This window comes from Bemisia tabaci, chromosome 3 (genome assembly GCF_918797505.1).
Source record: "Bemisia tabaci chromosome 3, PGI_BMITA_v3".
Lineage (NCBI taxonomy): Eukaryota > Metazoa > Arthropoda > Insecta > Hemiptera > Aleyrodidae > Bemisia > Bemisia tabaci.
This window is the reverse complement of record NC_092795.1, coordinates 22,913,810-22,929,776: the sequence shown is the minus strand read 5'-3', so window position 1 is coordinate 22,929,776 and position 15,967 is coordinate 22,913,810. Positions and strand designations below refer to the sequence as shown.

The following is a 15,967-nucleotide window of genomic DNA, read 5'->3' as shown; positions in this document are numbered from 1 at the left end:
CAGATTTCACAGATAACCTGAGGCGCAATTTGAACTAAAATTTCTTATAGTTTCAAGGAAAAACATTCGTGCATATTCTAAAAAGTAAATATTTTACGGGGAGGACTTCAGCAACATTCAAACACGTTTCTCATTAAACCATGAAATGTATCGACTGGTAGTTAGGCACGGCAGAATCGATATTAGACTAGTCTAAATGGAGAAAATCGGTGTTGCAAATGCTGGATCCGCCTCGCGCAGGCAGTGACGTATAGGATGGAGACCACAAAACTAGAGGAGTATACTACGTTTTGTTGTGATTCCTTGCAAGGCTCGTAAAAATTCAATTTGTTGTCATGACATGTTAAAGCAGGCCTCCTTAATCACAATGCAAATCATAATGAGCATCCCTTTGCGGAAAGAGGCTGCTGGAACGACTATGAATACGATTATACGTTTAATTAGGCTAGGTTAGTAAGACCGTGAGAAAATACCGTCGATGGGATGTAAGCAAATACAAATGTAATGAACGCCTTTTACCTGCTAAAGCTAATCAATTCATTCGAGTACTAATGGAATATTTAACCAAAGGCATTATCATAGACACGAGAACCTCCGCAATCGATCGAACGCGCACGTTACGTTACGCACTGATGTAATTCTCGCCGAACGAGGCGGTAACAGGTGCGGCAACACCATAAACTAACCTCACTTCTGCCGGTTGGGAGCGCGTTTCCTAGTTGACCACTCACGAGCGAAACTTGGGCAATGAATGCACTTTCTGGAGGCGACAAAGTTGGATCAACTACTTCCAGCACCACTGACGCTAGTCAGTGACTGGAGCTCGTCAAACCTGAATTGTTCTTTGATCACGACGTGCGGCTTTAAGACTCTAAACATAGTTACAACTGTCAAGTTAGTCAAACAGTGTAAGGGTGCTTCTATGAAGAAACATTGAAATGCGACCATTAATGTCGGGCGCACTAAAGGTAAATTATATTTGATCGGATCCAGGAATAATTGCATTCGCAATCCGATCCACGGCAACCGGAAATAGAGAGAGCCACTGATCCGATCTGAATTTCTTGACCTTCCTGTTGAGGTGGTTCAATGGAATGCTCATGGATTGAAAACACCTTATTTTTGGATCAACTCTTCCTGTCTTCCCTCAATCTGATTGGCTCAAAATGTTTGCGCTCGAGGCGTTTTTTATGCAAAGAGAAAAAAATCTAGGTGGTCGCATCTTATTTTGTTTGTTTTGTTTACACCCCATGACGTAGGTTGGTACAATGTGGCGTCGATATTCAAACAAAATCCGCAATTTGAAGTATTAAAAACAGGCCGCAACGCCAATTTTTGTTCTTTCGCTTAGGTCAACTCAAATTATAATTTCAAACACTTTATATAAAAATACTTTTATCCATAAAAGACACCATTTCAAAGAAAAATTATGGATGAAAACCGTGCATACCGACCTACGCCATCGACAAAATCCAAGATACCCGAAATACGGCCACCTCCTTGTTTTCTTCATGGTTGCCCTGGTAAAAATTGGCAGTAGAATCTGTGTTTCAAAATACCATAGACCTACAGCCGGCTGTAAGATTTCCAATAGCTTCTACAGCCGGCAACACAATTTCTTATAGCTTTTTATAGCCGCTGGCGATTAAGCAACAGCCTGGCGATAAAGTGTATGCTAAACGTTAGTAATTACGGATGCTAGGACTTAGTGAGTTTTTGGACCACTGCTCTCTTTTGGGCCGTAGTATCTTGATTTATTTTGCGAGAAAAGCCCGTACTTTTGATGGATGCCTGCCATTCCTAATATGCTGGAGCGCCTTCAATTTCGTACGATACTGTGCAATACCTCTGGGGTGAAATAGTTGCTTCAAGCGCCGTGGTACGCTGCGGCGCAGCGCGGCGGGCGGGAAGCCAGCGCGAAACGCGCACTGGCGCCTACAAACCTAACAGGGATACTTCACGTATTGCGCAATGTGTGAAGTATCCCTGTTAGGTTTGTAGGCGCCAGTGCGCCGCCGCTCCGCTTTGTGTTAGGCTCTAATATTTAATCTCGTGGAGGCAGCGTTTTTCAACTCACGACTTTGAAATGTTTGCACACTCTGTATGGATTATTCTCATTTTAATTGATGAAAAAAATATGTTGTAAAGGAAAATATAATGTGCGTTTTGTAAATATTAAGGTGATTCCGTATAAACTTAAGGATTTACAAAGCACACGAATTTCTAGACAATTTCTTATAGCCGATGGCGAAAAAGCAACAGCCAGGCGATAAAGTGTAAAGCCCGGCGATAGGAACTATAGCCCGGCTGTATAATTTTTTATCGCTTCGTGTAGCGCGGCCGTATGATTTTTTCCACTTTCTACAGCCAGCTATACAATGAATTGCTATCGCCTTTTTCAGTCGGCTATAAGAACTCCTATGGTATTTTGAAACGCAGCTCCTATCGCCAACTTTTACCAGTGTGTTATAGTTCCAACCAGATCTGGATGACCAGATTCTGAATCCAATCCGGAAGTAAAATGAACTGCGTTTGGAAGGAAGGAACCAAGCCACATTAGCTATTGCCAAATTTAACTGAGCACTTAAATATTTTACAAGAGGACGTCTGTACGGACTTCTATGAAAATTTGAATAAATTTGCTTCGCACTATGCAGAAAATTCACTGAAATTTGCACAAAAATCCGCACAACCGTTTTCACGTAAAAAATTGAATTGCCCAGTTAAATCTGGCAATAGCTGATGTGACTTGGTTCCTTTCTACTTAACGCGGTCCAAATATGCTTAGAATGTCTAGCAAATTTTACGAGAGGTTTCACGACGAGGTGACGGAGTGGGCGAAGGCAAATTCCGTAACTAACCGAATAACCCAATTTGAGCGGAGTATTCGGTGACGTGCGACCATAGAGTACAATAGAGTCGCAAAGTACTGGAGCGGCGATGAAGCCAATCCATGAACAGGCGTTTCCGAGCCGCGTGTGCTCCGAAAATAGTGAACCATTTGCGAACCCAACGGCATTTTGTAACACGGCGGCTTATGGAGAAATCAAGAACTGCTTGTGTTTTTTAGGTATTTCATAATTCAATCAGCATTAATTTTTGCAAATTTTGCTATTTAAAGGTAGTCAAAGCCATAATGAATCCATTGATGTATATTACCCTGGATAATATTCATATTGGGATTTAATTTCTGACTTATACCAAGTGTGAACCAACCGGCATTTCTTATCACGGCGGCTTACGGGAAAAGCAACGACTGTCCGTGTTTTTTCGACATTTTTTGATTTCATCGATATTAATTTGTGCAAATTTTGCTATAATTAGATAGTCAAAGTCATAATGAATCCATTGATGTATATTACTCCTGGATAAACTTCATATAGGAATTTAATTTCTGACTTATACCAAGTGTGAACCAACCGGCATTTTTTTACACGGTGGCTTATGGAGAAATCAGCGACTGCTTGTGTTTTTTCGACTTTTTTTAATTCCATCGGTATTAATTTGTGCAAATTTTGCTTGAAATAGATATTCAAAGCCATAATGAATCCATTAATGTATGTTACTCCGAGATAATATTCATATATGGACTCAATTTCAGACTTATTACCGGCCTACTTATTTTAGCTGGTTCAGTGTGTGTCTAGCCGACGAACGGAGCCGAGTCGGGACTGTCGGGAGTGGGGAGCGCTGAGCGCGAGTCTCTGCGTATGCGTCATCGCTAGTCGCCGCACACTAGTCTCCGGAGAACTGGACAAAACAGCCTCGAAAAGTGACTTCATCGGCGATCCAGTACTTTGCGACTCTATTGTACTCTATGCGTGCGACATGGGACGTGGATTGTGGCTTCAGTGACGACGACGTCGTCGTCGGTGGCGTCGTGGTGCGGTGGCGGGTGCATCGGGAACGGGTAGCTGAGGAGGACCGGTACCGCCGCGATGCCCTTTTAGGGCCCCCGACAAGGTCGCACTCCATTCCGCGCGGCCCCCGAGCCCCGGCCCGACGCAACGACCCCTGCGCACAACAACAACGGCAACGATGCCCGACTGTCCCACGATAATAGCCGTCATCAACGGATACCGATCACAGGAGGAATCAAGACGCATCGGGAAATATAACTTGTGTTTTCGTTTCCAATTGGATTCCTGTAAGCCCACCTCATAGATGATTTTCTTTATTTCTCCTCTTCTTCCTATTCCTCTTGTCCTTCTTTTTTCTTCATTCCTCCTTCCTCTTCTCCTCCGTTTTCCTAAGTGTCTTGTGCTCTTTTTCCTTCTCATTTGCATTTATTTTCCTCTGCTTCTCCCTCTTCTCCTCCCTCTTCCTCCCCTTGTCCTTAACCCTCCTCTTATCCTTCTTCCTCACCTCCCTTCTCCTATTTTTCTTCTTCTGCACCTCATTCACTTTTCTCTTCTTCTTCTTTCCCCTTTCTCTTCCTTTTTCTCCTACTTCCTCTTCTTCCTACTACCTCTTCTTCTTCATCTTCTTTCGCTTCCCTTTCTCCTTTCCTTCTCTGCCCCTTTTCCCATTTCCTCTCCTTTTCCCCTACCTTTCCCTTCCTCCCTCCCCTTTCCTCTTTTCCTACCCTTTCCTCTCTCCTCTCTCCTGCCAGTCCTCTTCTTCCTCTTTTTCTTCTCCATCCTCTCTTCGACTTCTTTTCCTTTCTTTCCCTTTCCTCTTCTCCTCTCTCTTCCTCTTCCTTTTCTTAGATTTTTTCAACGTTTCGGAGTTCACCACTTCGCATGACGGTGAAATTCACAGGGAATGTCAGGATTCACCTGAATCTAACAAAAAAATAGGTATCACAGGCAGTTCGATATCGTAATTTGCGGACACATTTTGATTCGAATTTTGATGGACGTGTTCCGGGTGAGCATTTTACCGGGCGAGTTTTTGCAAATAGAGTTGGGTTCGTTACACCATTTCTCAACTCGTGGGTCATGAGTCCTCTTAGGTAAATCCGAGCTCTTACTTCCCGACGTAACTTTTATGGTCTCTAAAATAAATTGTCTCTGTGCTCGAACGATACAGGGTATTGCACAGGCGGTGCGCAAAACTAACCCTTTTTCAGTGAATGGAACATAGCGAGGTTTTTCGATGGGAGACGGATTCAGGTTCAGGTTCAGGTTAATCAGGCGCGCTTACGTCTAATCCGCTGAGCTGCGGTGCGGACTCTGCGAGCTCAGATAAAATTAACACCGCATGAGTTGCGCCAAATGGGGTGACAATACGGGAGCTTAATCCGTAGAATTAGCTGGAGATTGGAACTCTGGTGTAAGCTCTCAAACTGACCAGCGAAGACTGCAAGCACCGGAATATGTTCCGGGTGGTACGTGCCTTTGTGCAACTTTCCTCCTCTTTTTCCTTTTCTCATTGAATTCACCAGAGAGATTCTTTCAAATCCTCGTTCCCTTCACAAAAGAACTTAAGTACATTGCAATGTTACCAAATTCTCCCTCGCATAGTGCAGTTACATTCTCGTATTAAATTGAATAGTTTGAGTCAATTTTGTAACCTTGGAAATTTGGAATGAAGTTACGTTTCTTTGTCTGTGAAACGACGAAATGAATAATGAAAATTCAAAAAGTGTTAAGCGCCGTCTAAGATTGAGCATAGAGCTTTCCACTGTGAAATTACTTAAGAGCTTTTGCTTTGTAGACTTTTTATCAGGGAAATTTCTCTAAAATTTGGTCTTGTTGTCATGACAATCAGCTTCATAATAATCTCATCACACAGTGTTCGCGGAAATGAAGAAACTCAACTTCACTTTATCATGCCACATTATGGCGTGGGGCACAGGTATTGTGTCTTAGAGTGAGAGTATGAGTGTGTTTCTACATCAGGAATCTGCATTTTCTGCCTAAGCTCTGTTCATATACACGTCTGTCAGAATGCTGGAGGAGAAAAGTGGAAAATGAATTTTTGTAGCATCGTTTCGTACTTTTCGCTAATTCAGAGACTTCTCAGCGTAGCGAAGTAGAGACAGATGCCCCGCAACCCTGCTTTTATTTGGCAAGTACATCGCGTTTAATGAGTCATTTGCAGCGTAAGTGATCGACCGTTTCGGAAGTGAGCTTGCCAAGGTTATGGCACTGACTCTCCACGATGGACCACAAAATTTGTAAATTGCCTGAAACTTGCCCGTACCCAACTTCTCAGAAGATGACTGCTCGAAATGAATCACTGCGTAAAAATACAAACCGGTTATCCGCACAATACGAAAGTGACACACAGTGGCAAGTATCCAAAATCCGAACAATATTAACCGAGTTATGAACGTATGCATCGTAGGAACCATCCGTAGTTTTTGCAACACACCATGCTATGATGCATTAGTTACGTTTAAAATCCTGTTTCGACGAAAACCGACAACTGAGTCATTTAAGATATTAAAACCAATAAAATTTAAGATACCCTGGTAAAAATTGGCAGTAGAATCTGTGTTCCAAAATACCATAGACCTACGGCCGGCTGTAAGATATCCAATAGCTTCTATAGCCGGCTACACAATTTCTTATAGCATTTTATAGCCGATGGCGATTAAGCAACTCACAGCCAGGCGATAAAGTGTATCCTAACCGTCACTAATTACGGATGCTAGGACTTAGTGAGTTTTTGGACCACTGCTCTCTTTTTGGGCCGTAGTATCTTAATTTATTTTGCGAGGAAAGCTCCGTACTTTAGACGGATGCCTGCCATTCCTAATATATTAGAGCGCCTTCAGTTTCGTATGTTACTTTGCAATACCTCTGGTGTGAAATAGTTGCTCCAAGCGCCGTGGCACGTTGCGGTGCGGCAGGCGGGCAGCCAGCGCGAAACGCGCACTGGCGCCTACAAACCTAACAGGGATACTTCACGCGTTGCGCAATGCGTGAAGTATCCCGGTTAGGTTTGTAGGCGCCAGTGCGTCGGCGCTCCGCTTTGTGTTAGGCTCTAATATTTAATCTGGCGGAGTCAGCGTTATTCAACTCATGATTTTGAAATGTTTGCACATCCTGTATGGATTATTCTCGTTTTAATTGATGAAAAAAAAATGTGTTAAAGGAAAAGATAACGTGTGTTTTGTAAACATTAAGGTGGTTCCGTATCAAACTTAATGATTTCCAAAGCACACGAATTTCTACACAATTTCTTATAGCCTTTTATAATCGATGGCGAAAAAGCAACAGCCAGGAGATAAAGTGTAAAGCCCGGCGGTAGGAACTATAGCCCGGCTGCATAATTTTTTATCGCTTCGTATAGCCCGGCCGTATGATTTGCTCCGCATTCTACAGCCAGCTATATGATTTTCTGTAGCCTTTTTCAGCCGGCTATAAGAATTCCTATGGTATTTTGAAACGCAGCTCTTATCGCCAATTTTTACCGGGGTATGAAAGTTTGCACTCTATGTCTTCTTTGTCTATTGGTTTGTTCATCAGTTTCAATAATCACTAATCAGTTCGCGGACGTTCCAGTGAAAAATGCAGTACAAAATTCCAATTTCGCCAACTTTTCCGGCCAGATAATTATATCTTCAAGGAAAACAAGTGACTTATTTTAGACAATTTATGCACAGTTCTAAAGGACTAGAAAATTTTAAAGGAAAACATTCGTGAATTTTCTTGAAATTACATTTTCTATTGGAGAGAATTTTGCAACACTGAAATGTTCGTGTGGCGTTCTTTCTCAGCACGGTAGATTTGGTCGATAGTTCAATACCTCTAGCAATTAGCTTTGGACAAATCTACCACAAAAAGCACTTCCCGTTATCAGTAAGTTTATTTATTTTCAGTTAACTGCACTTCGGAGTCGGTTCATCAGATTTGTTTCAGACATTCCAGACAAATTCGGTTTCCTTCCGTGATTTCATTAGCACGAGTGCTCGAATACTGGAAGATTCGACCATTACACTCTCAATTGAATTCCGAAAAAAAAAATTCCCTCTGAGGGATACCCTTGTTTCTCATTTTGACTACATTGTCATTGGCTGGTAATGTCCATGATTGCGAAAATCAGCGATCACTTTGCTCCCTTATGAAACTTTTATTTAAATTGGAGAAAGGGGGGAAGAATTGAGACTTTCAGCTTTGGGTTTGGTGGGAAATATTTCGTCTACACCATTTCCATCTCCATACGTGTACGACCATACTACTCTAGTTTGCACCTGCATGCCTTAATTACCAACGCTGATTTCATCAGCCGAGGTATGACTATAAAAACATGCATGTGATTTAATTCCCGGAAACCGGTAGTCCCTGGGTCAAAAGTTTCAACTTATATCTCAGCTTTTTTTCATGCTTCATCGAGATTCCTTGAATTCCTTGAATACCCGTAAAAAGATATACTCTCATTTTTACTCCGACAATTACGCAAATTTTTTCTGCGAATGAAAAATTACGCCAGCCATCTCTGCAGCGTGAAAAGAGTCCTGGAATTTTACAAGGTCCGGACTTTTTAGTGATTATGGGCATGCAAGTTATTTTTATGATACAAAACTGCGTTGCATTTTACAATAAATGAGTTCCTCGCTGAAAAGTCAGCAAGTTAAAGACCTCAAGGAACTACTATTCCTGGCTCGTACATAAAAGCACCCATTTGAAAGTGGAAATTATTTGCATTTACGTTGTTTCTAAAATGAGCTATAAATAGTAGTTCCTTACTGTACGTAGTCCAATGTCAATTTCGAGCGTAAACAATTGGGCGCAGAATTGGGATCGGAGTCAGTGGAGAGTTTAAACAGGGCAAGAAAATAAATGGCTTGATTGCAAAATTTTCTGGCTTTTCACGATAGAGTAAAATGTTCTGAATTTCCCAGCAACAACCTTGTTACCCTGCGCCGCACAGTGGATCGAGTCAATCGGAGAGGTCGGACAAAATTTGGAAACTTTAAACGCTCATAACTCTTTTTATACAAAACTTTGGGGTTGTAAAAGTTGTTTCATTGGTTTCCTCAGTGGAAGAAAAAGTAGGTTGGATCTGGAGTCCAGACTCTTGAAAACAATGACAAGAAAAAGTACTCTTGATTCAATCGGAGTTGAGCTTAAATCGAGAACCCAGCCTCTTAATTTAAGCAGATTTCTTTTTGATTCTAGCGAAAATCCGATTGAATCAAGAGTACTTTTTCTTGTCATTGTTTTCAAGAGTCTGGACTCCAGATCCAACCTACTTTTTCTTCCAGTGCTCGTGCCATCTGTTTTCAAAGCACCCCTTGGAATTTAAAATGTGACGAAGTAAACATCAAATTTTGTAGTTTTAGTCAAAACTTTCATGTCCGACCTCTCTAATTGACTCAATCCACTGTGCGCCATTGAGCCGAAACAATTTATTTACATTGCGATTGAGCAACGCTGTGGCGCATCTACTTGTCACAAAACCACAACCCGGCCGACCGCCTCGTTCGCTCACATGTTGCTCAGCATCCATCTGCGGCGGCTCAACTGCTCAACACTCAACAGCCAACTTGTATCAGCTGACGCCGAGTGTTCCGGATGTCAGTCTCGTTTCCGTCATAGTCAACCCGCCCTGCAACAATAGGCACCTCCCTTATTGCACCCTGTGGTTCCTGCGAGAGCGCGGGGATGAGTCAAGCGAGCGTCGAGGTGGAAAATGCATGGCTCACGAGGACAATTTCGGTCTTCTCTTTACCGCGGCAGGCGGTGTTTATCTCTGTGAGATTGGATTGTGTGTGAATCTTGCGTGAGCTTGCAGCTTCCAGCAAGTTTAAAATTACTTTCGCACGTGGAACAAACGCCGACTCCTTTTGAAAGGGAGTTAAGACACACATAATCCAGTATTGATTGGTTCCCGTGTTCTTAAGGTGCCGCAAACTAACTCAGAGAGAATATTTTCAGTTCAGGAAGGATTGGACCGAGGGGTTTAAGAATGCAACAGGGATGAACGAAATATACAGAAATCCATTGGCTCACGAATTGATCGAAAGGCACAAAAAACTGTAACACACGTGTAGTCCTTCGTGCTACGACAAATAGAGATATGCCAAGGCTCCCAAAAAATGAAATACTTCGGAAAAAAGTTGCTGTGAACTTGTGGCGAGTGAAAGTTAGAGAGAATCTCTCAGTATTGTACATGTATGGTTCTTAGTGCTGTTCAGTGCTGAGCTCGGGAATATGTCCAAAAAATTCCATAAAGTCAATTTTTAAGGAGGGAATGAACCTAAAAATCTCTGTAGACTTTATCTGGATGTTACGTTGTTCCTGTCTATCCTCCACCATAGTCCAATCGGACTAGGATCCATTTTCTCTAAAACGGCCCGAATTCTCCAGCAAAACCGAGCCCGATTCGGCAAAGGGGCCCCCTGCGACGGATGGGGGCGTGTATCCACGGCCTGACAAGTTGGCATGGCGCTGTCAAATTTTGACGCGTCGCGGGGACTCCAGGGAGGGATCGGGAGCCAAACGCAACTCATCGCTCCTCTCACGTAACTGCTCTTTTAGATGAGCCTCTCGTTCGTATGATCACATGTTTCCCACGGCTCACGTGAAAATTGAGGGACGTCACACCGAGGGCCGCGGAGGGAGGTTAGGGTTAGGCGCATCCAAGCTGCAGCGAGTAAACAAACAGCTTCGAAACTTTACCGAAGCGAGTCCGTATGGAAATCACTCTAAGCGTACCGTCACACAGAGGATCGAGCCTTCGAGAGAGACTGGACATGAAATTTTAGAATTGAACTGCATTTTATTGTGTATTTCGTCTCACCATACAGTCAAAAAAATGCCTCTTAAAGGAAAGGGCGTCTTAAAAAATTGCCTCTTTCGTGGGGGAACTCAAGGGTTTCGTTCAAAATATTATGTTGTCTAAACAAAACGCTATGATAGGACAATCTACCAGTAAAAGTTTTAGCTTGAGTTCAAAGCTCGTTTTGGGGATAGAGTAGTGCAAAGTTTACATGTTTGTTCATTGAAAAATGCTGATATATTTAAGTTTCTCGGTTGGAGAAACACCTTTAGTCCATACACCGCCATAAAAGAGACACGACGCAGCTTACTATGGAAGATTTTCTTATCATAGAGTTTGGTTAAGGCCACATTCGAGCAACATCCTTGAGTTCCTCCAAAAAGGGGGGAAAACATCCCTTTTTTTGGCAGGCTCTTACGTTGTTTATTTTCTCACATTTATAAAATTTAAGGATGGCTCCGGCTCCTAAAAGCATTTGCGTTTGCAAAAACGATTAAACCACCTCTGAAAATCCTACGTTTTGTGTTGTGCCAAGCTTTTAAATCCTACGGTTTGTGTTGTGCCAAGCTTTTAAAGCTTTTAAAGTTGTCATCATTTTCAACCTATCCGTTGACCCTCTCTACTGTGCGCTTTCCGCGTGTCGTCCATAGGGGTCCGAAACTCACTTTTCGCATGCGGGGATAGGGCTTGACAGATGCACCCTTACCAGAACATGGGCGTAGAGAGCCCGTGGCGACGTTTCCTGACTTTGCCGCTGCTTTGTCGTTTACCGTATTCTCCATTCATTTTTTTCTTTTTTTCTTTTTTTTTACCAAACCTCCTAGTCCACGCAGATGAAAAATAATGTTTATGGATACTATATTCCTGATTTTATATGATCCAGATAACAGCATAGAATCCTCTCGTTATGCATTGATTTTGTGTTAAAATTTCATGGATACTCAGCGAGACAGCAGTGCATATTTTTGTTTTTCAATTAATTGTGGTGGCACTTGAATAAATTAGGTCACTAATCCATTTGTTGCGGTGTTACCCCAATTTGAGTTGCGGGTCTCGTCATCGTCCAACAAAATGGGGCAGTACCAAAATTTTATGGGAATATACCCCTAAAACTTTTTTTCGTGTACGCTACGCTCTCTCACTGGCCACCACGAAATTGAAATCTCTAAGGCCTCAATACATGATCGAATTCCCGAACCAATTACGATCAAAATGTGGGGAGTCATCAGTCTGAAAATCGTTTCTTCGCCTAATTTTCAAATTAAAACCCTGCAGAAATGTTTCGTGTGGCAAGGAATGATGAAGGGTGGCTCTCTATTGTGATCAAAATTTGACGGCCCGTCCAATTTTGATCAAAGAGGACTGTTGCATGATGACCATCGGTCATCAAATGGTCTACTTTGATCGCAATATGATCGTGTCTTCAGACCTTTGGTCGTTTGAAAAAATGCATCATGCGACTTACAGACAGGCCGTTCCCGGATGAAAGCATGGAAACCCTAACATCCTCGCGAATCCGAAGTTGTCGGATCGAGCCGGGCGGCTCGGCGGCGCCTGCGTGGGAAGGAAATCCACTAAAACGGCCCTCCCACCGCATCGGCCGGGCCGTTGTGTCACGTCGCCCGTTGTTGTGCGCTTTTCGCTTTTTGGCACGTCGCTCGTCGCGCATTTCGCGGCCGGCTAGTCACATCCGCACGCGCCAGACTGAGCCAGAACACCGTAACTACCGCCAGGGTACTCTGGTCCGTGCGCGGTTCTTGATCGTCGCGAGGACAGACGCGGCCGCGGATGATCTATCGCGGGCCTCCGGTCGACGGTCGCCGCGCCGGTGATCTCAGCAGACGGAAATGTCCCGGCCCGGCTGTCCCACGCTCCGGCCAATCCGCTCACAGGCTTGCCGAATTTAATCGCTCCTTTTCGAAAAGGAAAACGTCTGTCTAAGAATGAGACTTGAGGTGCATAGGAGTAGACTGCCGTGCTAAGGAAAAACACCGTATGAACCTTCAGGCGTTGCCAAATTTCCTTTCATAAAACGCGAATTTTCTGGTAAACTTATGAATATTTTCCTCCCAATTTTTCAGATAATTTTGTTCACAATTTCACCTAGATATTCTAAAAATTTAAAGGAGAAATATTCATAACTTTTCTCAAAAGTAAACATTTTATCGAAGTAAATCCGGCAACTCTCGAATGTTCATACGGCGTTCTTCCTTAGCACGGCAGTAGAGGCAAGCTAGGACTCATCTGAAAAGAGACAAGTTATTTCCCGCGCTGCTATCTTCCCCAGTGTATAAAAGTTACTCTCGGAAAATAAAGCTCAAATAAATTACGATGGTGAATGGGGACCCACAATGCCTCCGGGCTCTTATCGGGAGGGTGCTCTAGGTCTCCATAGAAACTTATGGGCAGGGAGTCTTATACGTAATTAATCCCATGGTTTCCAATCGGGATTTTGCCCTATAGGTCCTTAAGTGTATCCATGGGCAGGAATCCCCATGGGTCCTCGTAGGGACATTGTGTAAAATCCCGATGAGAATATTTGATGGAAACTCCATAATACCTCCATGATACCTTTTTAGAGAAGCCAATCGGCAGAAACTTTCCCGGCAAAACGCCCATTCCGACATTCACTAGTTGAATTTTATTGAATTTTTTTTTTTTTTGCAGCGCGTGCAAAATGGAACCGCAGACAAATTTCAGAGAAGCAGCCAGAAATATTACATGGAAATGGACGATCTTCAGTCGAAAATTTCCCATGAGGTTTATTTGAAGGAGAAACCTGGATTCACTGAGGAAAATGACCTCTTTGGGTAACTTGTTGCGGAGGAAGGTACTCGAACTCCCTGAATCTTTCTTTGGGAGCCGCGGGGTTCAGCCGTAAGAAAAACTTCTGTCATTTATGTGCAAGATGTGACATAATTTTCCAAGACGTACTTTTTCCCATTTGTAATACAACTTCAACAATTATTCATCGGACATCGGACCAAAAGATCTGACATCATCGCAAACTTCCTGTGCACAGATGACGAAAGGTCAGAGTGACCGAGTTAACTCAAACCTCTAGAAAGTTTCAAATATAAACGACACCCACTCCAATTCAAATCCACCCGATCATAAAAAAAACCCCAAAAATGGTCAAATCAATTCTCGTGCACTTCCACGTCAGCCTGGGTTTGACACATTCCCGCGGCGACGGTGCGTGACGAGCAGTCGCGAGGCCTGCGAATGATCGTTTATCGATATTTCCCCATTTGAAGCCATGGTAAAGAATAGATCATTAAGGTGTTCGTTACTAACACCCGGTTTATCGATCCTTTTCCATGTGCTTAAACGGCAGATAAATCGATATATCGCCAAGCACGCCGCGCCACCGGTTATGAACGTTGGCAAAGACTCTAACGATCTCACCTCTCATAGACACCCACTAAATAAAAAACGAGTTCTTTAGAGTAATCGGATTTCACAATCCTGCGACCGCTTCGAGTGTTTGTCGAGACCGGGGGACTCAAACACGGGTGTCCACTTCAACTTATTAAACTTGCAACCGCGTCAAGTGCCTCTTCAAAAGTACTCATCTTTGATTGATCCACCTGAACCTATCTCGCTATACCTCGATAAAAATAATTAACCCTGCTACCGAATACCATAGCAAGCAGAAGTCACCGAATAGGAAGAGTTGTATTTGATTTGCTTACTCTCTCCCCTCTCTTTTTTGTATCTAAATGAAACATAATTTTTTAGTAAAATTCCATGAGAGGAAAGGACGTGTCAAGGTTTGCGATGTTCTATAATTTTTTGCTATGCATACTACTTTCTCAGAGGGGAATGTAAATCATTATTCGGGTGTAAATTTTATTCTCATCAGTCATCAAGCTTAATATCAAACAGATTTTAGAGATACAACTGCTGATATTCCGTCATTGTCATCAGTGCTTGCCTCTGTGAATAGGATTACTTATCACAAAGAGAACATGATCATTAAGAGTAAATTCCTTTTAGAGCTATGCTGTTTAGAGCATTTACTAGTTATGACCAATTAGAAGGCAATGGAGCTCTTGCATGTGGCAGGAATTTGTTATTAAAGTACTGATTTTCATGTAAAATTTTGCGAAATACACGATTGTGCCACTGGTTTTCTCTGAAACAAACTCTTAATGCTGTAATGGAGGGGGTATCCTGTAAGTCCACATGTATATCAAGTCAAACTCTGTATGTAAAGATAAAAATACATTATACATAATGCAAATACATTGACACGGTTGCCACTGCGTTTGTGGGCTCCACAATTGAAATCACGGCAAACCTGCAGGGCCGGATTAAGGGGGTGGCCACATGGGCCGCGGCCTACGGCGTCAAATTTAGGGGGCGGCAAATTTTGCAATTTTTTTGAATGTAGGTTTAAAAAAAATCGGATTCAGAAAAAAAAAATATCGATGAGAAAAAGGGACAAAATTTCTCTTTCCTGAGTAATTTCGATTTTTTTCGTTTTTCGGTGATAGAAAAGATAGCATCTTTAATTAGTCGAGTCAAGAGAGGAACTGAACACGCAATTTGGCCTGGAGCTCAACGCAGAGAGGAATGATGACGAGGACTTGAAAAGAAACGGACAAGCCCTCGGCGCGGCGCGGCAGTCGGCATGTAACACATATTAGCGCCTACAAGTCTGCATGAATACTTCACCCATTGCGTCAAACACAGTGCGGTCAGGAGCGGTTGGCGTGAAACGCATAGCGCCTACAAGACTGCAAGAATACTTCACGCATTGCGCCAAACACAGTGCTATCAACGCGGCGCAGGCGCAGCGGCGGCGGAACAATTTAAAATTATTCAACCACATTTATGATTGTTCTTTCATAATTTTTTGGTTCATTTCTCATGAACGGAGGACCTTGTCCACACAGAGACAGGTTTACAGAATTTAACTTTCGCGCAAAGTTCCGTGAAATTTTACTAGTAGTGTTGACAGGGCTTTCGCAAAAAATGTATCCAACATGAGTAGGTAAACGCGTCTTATGCACCCCTCCCCCTCCGGCATGCTCACTTGATGGTTTTTATTGATGTTCCAAAACGAAAGAGAAGGGGGCGGCAAGTAGGTAAATCCGGCCCTGCAACCCTGTTAATATATTTTCTCCGTATCTTTGCGTGGAGGGTTTGACTTTATTTGGAGGACTTTCAGGATAGCGTGGAATATCCCCTCCATTACGGCCTCATCTTTCAGAGGTTTCTGTGAGCTTTGGAGTTCGTTTCAGACAAAAACCAGTGCCACCATCATGTTTCTCATAAATTACGCATG

At 42.9% G+C, this 15,967-nt stretch overlaps 1 protein-coding gene across 4 annotated transcripts in view; it reads right to left on the bottom strand.

Annotated features, from left to right (window-relative positions):
• LOC109029951 (uncharacterized) overlaps positions 1-15,967 on the bottom strand; it is a 95,003-nt gene that overhangs the window by 43,396 nt on the left and 35,640 nt on the right. Inside the window, exon 1 of one of the 4 annotated variants that reach the window (XM_072298034.1) lies at positions 520-653. The exons of the other annotated variants lie outside the window; for them this stretch is intronic. The gene's annotated coding sequence lies outside the window, so the exon portion shown is untranslated. Of the gene's footprint in view, positions 1-519; positions 654-15,967 lie in introns of those variants that run through there. 4 annotated transcript variants of the gene reach the window in all.